The 9,826-nt window shown below is 42.2% G+C and overlaps 1 long non-coding RNA gene across 1 annotated transcript in view; it reads left to right on the top strand.

Annotated features, from left to right (window-relative positions):
• The first annotated feature begins 7,443 nt into the window (after positions 1-7,443).
• LOC144340274 (uncharacterized) overlaps positions 7,444-9,826 on the top strand; it is a 41,971-nt gene continuing 39,588 nt past the window's right edge. The window contains exon 1 of the long non-coding RNA XR_013416187.1: positions 7,444-7,597. This is a non-coding gene — a long non-coding RNA (uncharacterized LOC144340274). The remainder of the gene's footprint in view (positions 7,598-9,826) is intronic.

Here is a 9,826-nt window from a genome sequence, read left to right as displayed (position 1 = left end):
GAGAAAGAGCACTATAGGAGTAGGATTAAGAGTAGATAATGCAGGCCAGGTATGGTGGCTCACGCCTGTAACACCAGCACTTTGGGAGGCTGGATCACGAGGTAAGGAGTTCAAGACCATCCTCGCCAAGATGGTAAAACCCCATCTCTGCTAAAAATACAAAAAATTAGCCAGGAGTGGTGGAGGGCACCTGTAATCCCAGCTACTCAGGAGCCTGAGGCAGAGAATTGCTTGAACCTGGGAGGCAGAGGTTGCAGTGAGCCAAGATTGCACCACTGCACTCCAACTTGGGCGACAGAGTGAGACTCCATCTCAAAACAAAACAAAACAAAACACCGCATGTTCTCACTCATAGTTGGGAGTTGAACAATGAGAACACATGGACACAGGGCGGGGAACATCACACACCAGGGCCTGTCAGGGGTTGGGGGGTTGAAGGAGGGATTAGCATTAGGAAAAATCCCTAATGTAGATGACGAGTTGATGGGTGCAGCCAACCAACGTGGCACACGTATACCTATGTAACAAACCTGCACGTTGTACACATGCACCCTAGAACTTAAAGTATAATAATAAAAAAAGTAAAAAGAGTAGGCAATGCAGTGCTGAGGAGACCACAAAGAAAGACTGTTTCAAGAAAAAAGTGCAGCGACTAATGCAGCAGAAGGATAAATGAGAAGAACGGCAGTGACAACTCATCAAATGTCTAGCTCAATACATTTAAACCTCTCAACAGAGCACGAGCCTGAGGCTCAAGTAATTTCCCAAAGATGAGGGCAACTAGCAAGGAATTACATCAGGATTTGAGCCCCAGGGATGGCTGGCTCCACAATGCGCTCTTAAAATATTACTCTGCCTTCTAGTGAGAAAGAGGATTGAAAATGGTGAGTGTATTTTGAAAATAGGAAATGCAGTGTCATTAAAGGAGGTTAAAAGCAGATGAAGTAGGGAAGACATTACTGCAGACAACTGGGTTGAGGATCTAGCACACTGACGAAGAGAGGAAGGCATGGCTCAATGACACTAGCTCTGTTGCCATTCTGTTGTTCACTAATATGTAAAGTTTTCTCAGCAGTTGTTTCTGAGGGTCTTTTTTCTTTTCTTGTGCAAGTTTCACACTTTCCCTGCAACTCTTCTGCTAATGTCAGGCCTGCTTATTTCTTCTTTAATGATATCCTGTTCAGGCAGTCTGTCCTTGCTCTAACCACAAGCATCCTTACATTCATACACCTACTTGTCAAGCCTTCGCTCCTTGTTGTTTCATCCTATGGACATTTTGAGAGACAGTCAACAAACTAGCAGGGGACGTCAGTCACTGAACTCAGTACGTGAGGCTTCTAGCCCAGTAGATTACAATTCTGGCTGTACATTTAAATCAGCCAGGAACCATTTTTAAAAATGTAGGTTCCTGATTACCACTTCAGACCTCCTAAATGGGAATCTCTGGGGATTGAACCCAGGTAGCCCTATTTTTTTTTAAGTTGCCCAGGCGAGCCCATGCAGTCAGCCTAGCACATGTCCAGAGCCAGATACTGGGATCTACAGCTCTAGCTTCTAACCCACTCTTCTATTATTTAAACTCTGCTGTGTTCTGGGCTTTGAGAGCAAAGCAGCATCACCCTTGATGGTAGATGTTTTACCATTGTATCTCTCTTGCTTGCAGAGTTGTCTTGCTTGCAAAATGTCTGGGGACATTTTGGGAAATGATCCTAAGTTGACCTTGCATTTACCACAATTTTAAAATCACATCATAATTATATCCTATATGTCTCCTACACTTCCCTTGTCTGGAGCCCAAATCTCTTCTCACTAAGTCGTTCACTATTTTTTCTTAACCCAAAAAGGGGCAGTGTTCTATACTGGCTTATTCTTAAGAGTTGTTTAAAGCTAAAGTCAGGTATTCTTGCCTTTATTCCCTTAATGTTTTACCATGTTTTTTGTGTTCCAGTTACACATTCTTGGCCCCACTGGGTGTCATGGCCTACTCTTTGTCAGTAAATTCATCTTTTCTTCAGTTGAGCTAGCTGTTGCCTATATCATATGTATTGGGATACAGGTTGGGGTCTGAGGTATAAGGTATAAGGAAGGTATAAGAGTGAACAGGTATAAGAGTGAACAGTGAGGCTGGGCACGGTGGCTCACGCCTATAATCCCAACCCTTTGGGAGGCTGAGATGGGTGGGTCACAAGGTCAGGAGTCTGAGACCAGCCTCACCAATATGGTGAAACCCCGTCTCTACTAAAAATACAAAAATTAGCCTGGCGTGGTGGCATGTGCCTATAATCCCAGCTACTCAGGAGGCTGAGGCAGGAGAATCGCTTGAAAGAAGAGTGAACATTGAGATGGTAGAAAACTAATAGGTGAGGATGGGAAGCAAAATTACCACATGCCACTAGGGAGCCTGTAACTTTTCATCACTTTCTAATGAGAGTTCCTAGTTCATGAAAACAAGGCATTGAGAATGAACGATTGGGTGTCTCCCTGTAAGTCTCCAGGGTGGGGAGTCAGAGCCTGCGGTGGTTTCCTAGGGAAGCTGACCTGGGGACTTGGAAGCCTTTGCTGTCATTGGCATTTGTGGGGAATGGAGTCTAGACCAAGTTCTGTGACTTCTGGGGCTCTAAAAGGACATGAAACAAGAACAGGGAGTGCTAGAAAACCCAAATTCCAATTCTCTGTGAATGGGGTACTGGGTGAGCTTATCATTTGTGAATATATTGTGTGTTGAGAGGGTATGATGGTGGGCAGGGCCAGGATCTGAGAGAAACAAGAGAATGGATGAAAGGGAAGGGATGGACATCTTATGGAGGAGTCAGCAGGGCATAGGAGGAGTCAGGAAGACCCCAAGGACTCAGAGGATCTTTCATTCTTGAACTCTCTAGTCAGTGCTTAGTGTTCATGAAAAAGATGGTTGATTAGACCTTGTTCAGTTATGCTACTACTAATTCCTAATTCCGAATTTCTTTTTCAATAATCATGATTTCTATCTTCCTTTTTTAAGTTTCAGGAGAATATTACATAAGCCATTTTTAGGGGGAAAAAACTATAAAACAGGGATCTCCAACTCCTGGGCCACAGAAGAGTACTGTTAGGAACTGGGCCACACAGCAGGAGGTGAGCAAGCATTATTTCCTGAGCTCCACCTCCTGCCAGATCAGCCAGTTTCTCATAGGAGTGTGAACCTATTGTGAGCTGATCTAGCACGTGATAATTGTGAGCTGGGCATGTGAGGGATCTAGGTTGTGCATGCGCTATGAGAATCTAATGATAAATGTAATGCACTGGAATCAACATCAAACCATCCCTCCCTCCCCTGTCCATGGAAAAAATGTCTTCCATGAAAGTGGTCCTGGGTGCCAAAAAGGTTGGAGACCACTGCTATAGAACATTTATTTGCCTTTTCCATGTTTGCATTTTATCTATTATTTCTTTATGGAAACTCCTTGGTGACAACTTCACAGCAAATGTCATGTTACTTTATTTTCACTTCTTCTGCAATTATTTTTTCACCCTCCTGACTTAAATAGAATACTAATTTCAATGTAGAAATGTTTAGTGTTAATTCAACCAAAAGAATATTAATACAAAGTATTTACTTGATAATGGAAAATGATTATCATGTGCTAGATCAGCGTTTATACACAGTACATTTTTTAAAAATGTATTCCCAAACTTCCACCTCCAAACTCATGGGACCAGAAGGCTGAAATGAACCTTGGCTTCAGCATGTCAGTTGTCCAAAAGTCAAATAAAATATGTTTGAAAAACTGAGAAATTAAATATCTAAAATGAAAATGTTTCCACTTTTCTGTTGATAAAATGCTTTGATTCCTTCAAGTGGACAGGGAAAGGGAATTCCTATATCCCTTACTGTAATGTCTCTGATTTGTTAAGAACATTGTAGAAAGGCCCCTGCCAGATGCCAGCCCCTCCGTCTTGGACTTCCCAGCCACCAGAACTGTGAGGAAATTTATTTTCTTTATCAATTCTGTTATGTATTCTTTATGTATTCTGTGACAGCAGCACAGAAAGGATGAAGACATGAGGCTTTGAATCAATTTGGCAGTTGTAGGAACAGAAGAGAAGATAAACTCAGTAGTCTTTTCAAATGCTTTGAAAGACTTCATATAAGGTAGTATTGAGCTAAAAAATGACTCCATGACTAGGGCATGAGAAAGAGTAGGACAATTACAAATTGTTTTGTTTTATTCAGGTTTGAATTGAGATAATGATACAATGATAAAATCCTACCTACCCTTCAAGGTATAGCTCAAATTCTGTCTCCCTCTCAAGCTACCTACGGTTACCTCAGCCATGGGTGATTTCACCTTTATATAGCCCAGCTCCAGGAAACTCCAGACTCCTAAGCTCCTGCTCTACAGCACAGTGCCTTGTAGTATCTCTACAAGTTGATGTGCTTTCTCTCCTCCACTAAAGTGTAAGTGCCTCAGGGCTGGTTATGTCCTTGTGTAGTGTTGAGTAGTGGTTAAAACATGAGCTCTGGAGTCAGATTATTTGCACTTGTATTCCAGAAAACCCCTTAACAGATTTATGTCCTTGGTAAGTTGGCCAATCCAAGTCTCAGTTTTCTCACCTGTAAGTTGAAATAATCTAATAATAACCATCATATCTACTTCATAGTGTGGGATTGTGAGAAATAAAGTGAGAAATACATATAAAACACTTACTATAGTGATTAGTAGTCACTCAGTGAATCTTCTCTATGATTATTACTCTTTGTAAATCCAACAATACTTAACACCATGTACTAAAATAGTGAATGCCTAAGCAAACACTTCTTGAATAAACTGGATACATGAATGAATTACTGTCACCAAGGCTCCTCAGAGACTGTTACATGGGACAAGACTCAGGGTCTCGAGGACAAAGGATGGAATCTGGGATGGCCAGAGGTCACAGATCTTAAATTCCCAGTTTTAAATTGACTTCCTACCATGTGATGATCCTGGAGATTTTATTTGGTTTCCTTTCTTTTAGGTTTTACTATGTCCCAAAGTCATCTTGAGCTTTTTGGGAATTGAGAAGGCCATCCCAGAGGTTTTTTTTTTTTTTTTTTTTTTTTTTCAGAACGTTTTTTTTTTTTGAGAAATATATTATACATTTCCATCTTAATCATTTGAGAGGATCTCTGCATCCATTTGTCTGTTCATGCATACTGTACTTCCTGTGGATTGCCAGGGGGACATTATAGGTCTAATATATGTATACGTATATGTATATGTATATGTATATGTGTATGTGTGTGTGTATATACACACACATATACATATGCTTTATTTGACAAAGCCATAACTTAAAGTTTTCCAAAGATGATTTCTCATTATTATAAGAGATTATTATCCTTGCATTCATAAAAAGTTTTTGGGGGGATTTTTACTTATAAGTTTCAAAGAGTATTGTCTTCTACAGCAGAACCTAAGCATGTTGTATGTGTTTGTATAAATAGCCTTTGAAGCCTCCTAATCTCCAGCCTGATCTCAAGTTCAGAACTGAGGTATCTCAGGGAGAAGAGTAGAGAGGGGCTTGGGAAACAAGCTCAGGACTTTCTTACACCTTATTCAATAGTCTAAGAAGTACTTGGTGTCTGCAATGTGTTTTTATAAAATATCTGTGATCTTTGCAGTACACAAAAGATGAGGTGTGCCCTTACCCTTATTTTTTCTTATTTTTCCATCAAAACAATGACAAACAATTGGTAAGGGAATTTGCACACACCAGACATGTGATGCGCTCACTTGGTGATGTCATGGAGCTGCATATGACCACATGAATGACCAGGGACAGCAAAATGGGAGCACTATAATCCATTCCTTTAGCAACGCCCAGAAGCAGAGTGAGCAAGCTCTGAAGAGCTTCGTGGAGCCCTACCGTACAGGTGATGAGCTTGCTGAGAAGGAACTGGAATTTAAAACGAGAAACAATAGGTGAGCAACTCAGACTTCCCAGTGACCTAAGACAAGTTGGAGGAATTAGCAAGTAGGAACGTGATGGGAAACAAGTCCCAAAAGGAAACATGAACAGCTTGAGACAGTGGCTGCAGCTCCATGGTAGCATATATCCTCTATGCGCTTCACCTGAGAAATGTTTAGAATGCATCTTAAGGGGGAAACTAGACATACTTTTAATGCTCTTGGCTGAAAACAGCAAAAGCAAATGCCATTAACTTTTCTCTTAATTGTTGGACAAAGGAGGGACGTGGTTCCATTATGTCTGTCGTGGCACTCTGTTTGGCATTGTGGTAATTTGCTAGGATCTGTGTCTCTATGTGAGGGACACCACATACCACCCAGGTTCCCACCAGAGTCAGCGGTCTGTTTCCTCTTTGTCTTCCTTCTGAATTGCCACTGTGTGTCTTCCATCTCCCAAAATGTGCTGTCTTGCATTATCCAACTAAGAAGATACTTTAGCAGCATAAGCATCCTCAGATGTGGTTCCTTCAAATAGCATCCTACCAGCAACTAAACAGTAACTGGCAGCCATCAGTCTCTGATGAACAAGAGTGCTGAGACAGGCAATATTGCTTCAGGCTTAAAGAAGCAACAATAAGAACATGTGCAGATTCCACAAGAACACACACCAAATTTAATAAAGTCTTGGTGCCACAAAAGGCTGTGTAAGGGGATGATGGTGGAGTTCTTTTGTTTCCCTCCTGAATTTTCTTGTATAGGTTTGTATCTAGATGCCGTGGTCCCGAATCTGCACTCCCAGATGATAATGAGTCAGTTCATCTTAGACTGTGCTGCCTGTTGGTAACTAAGAGCTGGGGCTGGTCAGCTGAAGGGCTTGTTAGGGTACTGCTTAAATGAAGCCAAAATTACGAGCTCTAACCCATGGGATTGTTAGGTTCAGTGTCCTCCAGTCATCCCCCAAAATGCCTGGATTTAGTCACAAGGGGCATCAGTTTAGAAGCATTGATGAGGCATCCATGGTGCAGTGCTTCAAGATGAGCCTTAAAATCCACACTTCCCTGGCAATAGCTAAAGAACTTCATTACAAATCCGTAGTAGTTGTAAATACAGATTGTAGGAGGAGGGAATATCTGAACACATCCAGAGGCTTCACACAGAAAGGGATATCTGAATTGGCTTTGGAAAAAAGCAAATTAACATTTTTGTCTTGTGGAGATTGAAGGAAAGCATAAGCCCAAAGAACGAAGAATAAAATTCAAGAGCACATTCAGGTTTGTCACAGTGGGCGGAGGAGTGGGGCGGCAGGAAGGGAAGGGAAGGCACACTTAGTTCAGGTGAGCTGTCAGACGGGCCGGCTGTTCAGAGGTGGGTGCCCTTTGTGGGGAGGCTTTTTGATTCCTGGGGAGGAAGGCTAGAGAACAGGCAGTTCTTTTCTCTCTGCTAGAAAAGAGGAGGCGGCTCCTCACAAGGCTCCTTCCCACAGCTGAGCACTGCCCGTGGCTGCCCTTGCCCCTGCCTTTCCACATTGCACAAGTCCAGCACAGGGTACCCACTGGATGTGCCCGAGGCCTTCAGTGGGAAGGAAAGGAGGAAAAGGGACAGAAGAAATGTTCACAGGAACTACATATGGGCCTGCTACTTGTGTCAAAATGTGACTGAACTTCCAGCAGGTATATTGAGTGAAAGGGTTGTTGGGTGGGAAAGTCGTGTGTGGCTTGCTTTTCAATGGAAGAGAAGGGAGGAGAAGAAGAGTGAAGGCTCCATATGGTCATCAGCAAATGGCAGCTTTTCATCGTGTTTGTCTGTGCAAATCTGGTTTCCTGTCCTTGACCCTAAATTGCTTTATCCTGTCACGAGGCAGCTGGTTCAGTAAAGTCCTGTGCTGCTCAGCAGCCGCCCAGGGGTGGGGGTGGGGAGACAGGAGCAGGAGGTGGCCGCCCTGACTCCAATTTCGTCTGCCTCTGGGTTAGCAGAGGCAGCTAGAGGTCCTGTGAAAAGCGTCTGGGTGGCCTCTGTTGGCCGTCCTCCAGTAGGAACTGTTCACAGGGCTGTTCTCAGGCGGCCTCGTTCCAGAGGGTCTAACTGGGAACACAAAATGCATTGCATTTTTTTTTTCCCACCAACCTCAAAGAGGTCCTTTTATGGACAGACCCGTGCCTGCCTCCTTTTTAAAAAAATTCCCGTTGAGAAGTTGACCTCCCTTGACCTGGGCAAGGCGACAGGTGACCCCTCAGAGAGTGGGAGGCTGTCAAAGCAGCTCTGTCTCTGGGGTCTCGGCAGAACTGAAGACAAATGAAGCTTTCAGCCTGAAAGGACAGGCGTTGCCTTGGGACACGCCATTGAATCTGATGATGTGGCCATGGTGCAGGTCTCCCTGCCTCATGCAGAAGCAGTGGCTGGTCCCTAACCTTTGAAAACTCACTGGGTTTTGCATGATGATATTAGCAAACAGGAGAGCAGGATGAGTGCCTTGCCTTTAGGAAAAGTTACTTGGGTCTTTATCCACATCTACTTGGATGTATTCAGTTTAAACATTTCCTCTCAACGCTGTCTCCTCTGCAGATAGTCATGGAGAGGAGTTTCCGAGTTAGGGCAGGACTCTGTATCAGCGACTGGATGAGACATGATGCAGTAGGTTAAAGGAATTTTTCTTAAACATCGTGGTGTCTGGGGTTTTTCAAACCTCAAAGAAAGTATTAATTTGATATTATCAATTTATTAAACCATAATTGAACGTAATTACATGAACTGAAATGAAATTGAAAATGGACTCCAGCCACCACTCAAATGTCAGCAACTTGATTTACAGATCCTGTTTTAAGGAATGAGTAACCAGACATAGATCTATATAACCGAAAGCCAAAAGTTTTTGTTATTTTTGGTGCAAATGAATTTGAGTTGTTACAATGGATTTCGTTAGCTGTGTGTTTAGACCTCTATATTTATTTTACGTTTGGAGTAATTTTTTTAAAAAGGAGGCTACCAAAATGCTGGGAGTTCTTTTTCTACTGTTAGGAGATTTGGAATAGATGAATCACTTTTTCTCTTTGGTCTTTCTTTTTCTTTCTCTCTCTCTCTCTCTTTCTTTCTTTCTTTCTTTCTTTCTTTCTTTCTTTCTTTCTTTCTTTCTTTCTTCCTTCCTTCCTTCCTTCCTTCCTTCCTTCCTTCCTTTTTCCCTCCCTTCCTTCCTCCCTTTTTGTTCTTGGATTTATTTTAGCATTATTTATTTATATATCTTTATTAGTTTAATATGGATTTAGGACTCATACAATGTCTTGCAGTAAATTAACTATTCAAATTTGGTGTTGCAAAGCCAGAAGACACAGTATTTGCCATAAGTGATCTATAAGGCCTAGAGAAAAAATGGAAATGGTACCCCACACACAGCTCAAACAGATTGCAGGATTTAGGTATGTATTAGTTCACTTGATATAAGAAGCGGACATAGCAAGTATCGTGACTTTGGGACTTGGAGCTAACCCAGACCTAGTTGTAGTGGAGTCAAGCTTCAAACCCAGGTACTTTGACTCCTCCCCTTGTGCTCTTTTAGCCACAGGTAGGAAGCCTAGAGAAAACCATCATCAATGTAAAGATAATTCACCAAGTTCTTACAGTGCTTGCATATAAAGAACTGAGTCCTGAGTGGCTGAACCTTGAGTGGTTGGTTGGCTCTAGATCAAACACTAATGCTCTGTTTCTGTCAGTGTCTGCATCTGTGAAGTGGGGTCATTCAATACAAGTTATTTCATGACTCTGCCCTAGGGATAGCATAATAAATGATAGTCATTTACATAGACATCATTCTTTACTGTACAAAATTTCTTTTACACACAAAAGAGCTTTGAAAGGAAAAAGACTACAAATGCAAGTTCTCTTCTTAGAACTTCAGTTTCCCCAAC

Source organism: Macaca mulatta, chromosome 4, assembly GCF_049350105.2.
Source record: "Macaca mulatta isolate MMU2019108-1 chromosome 4, T2T-MMU8v2.0, whole genome shotgun sequence".
Classification (NCBI taxonomy): Eukaryota; Metazoa; Chordata; class Mammalia; order Primates; family Cercopithecidae; genus Macaca; species Macaca mulatta.
This window is presented reverse-complemented; position numbering and strand designations above follow the sequence as displayed.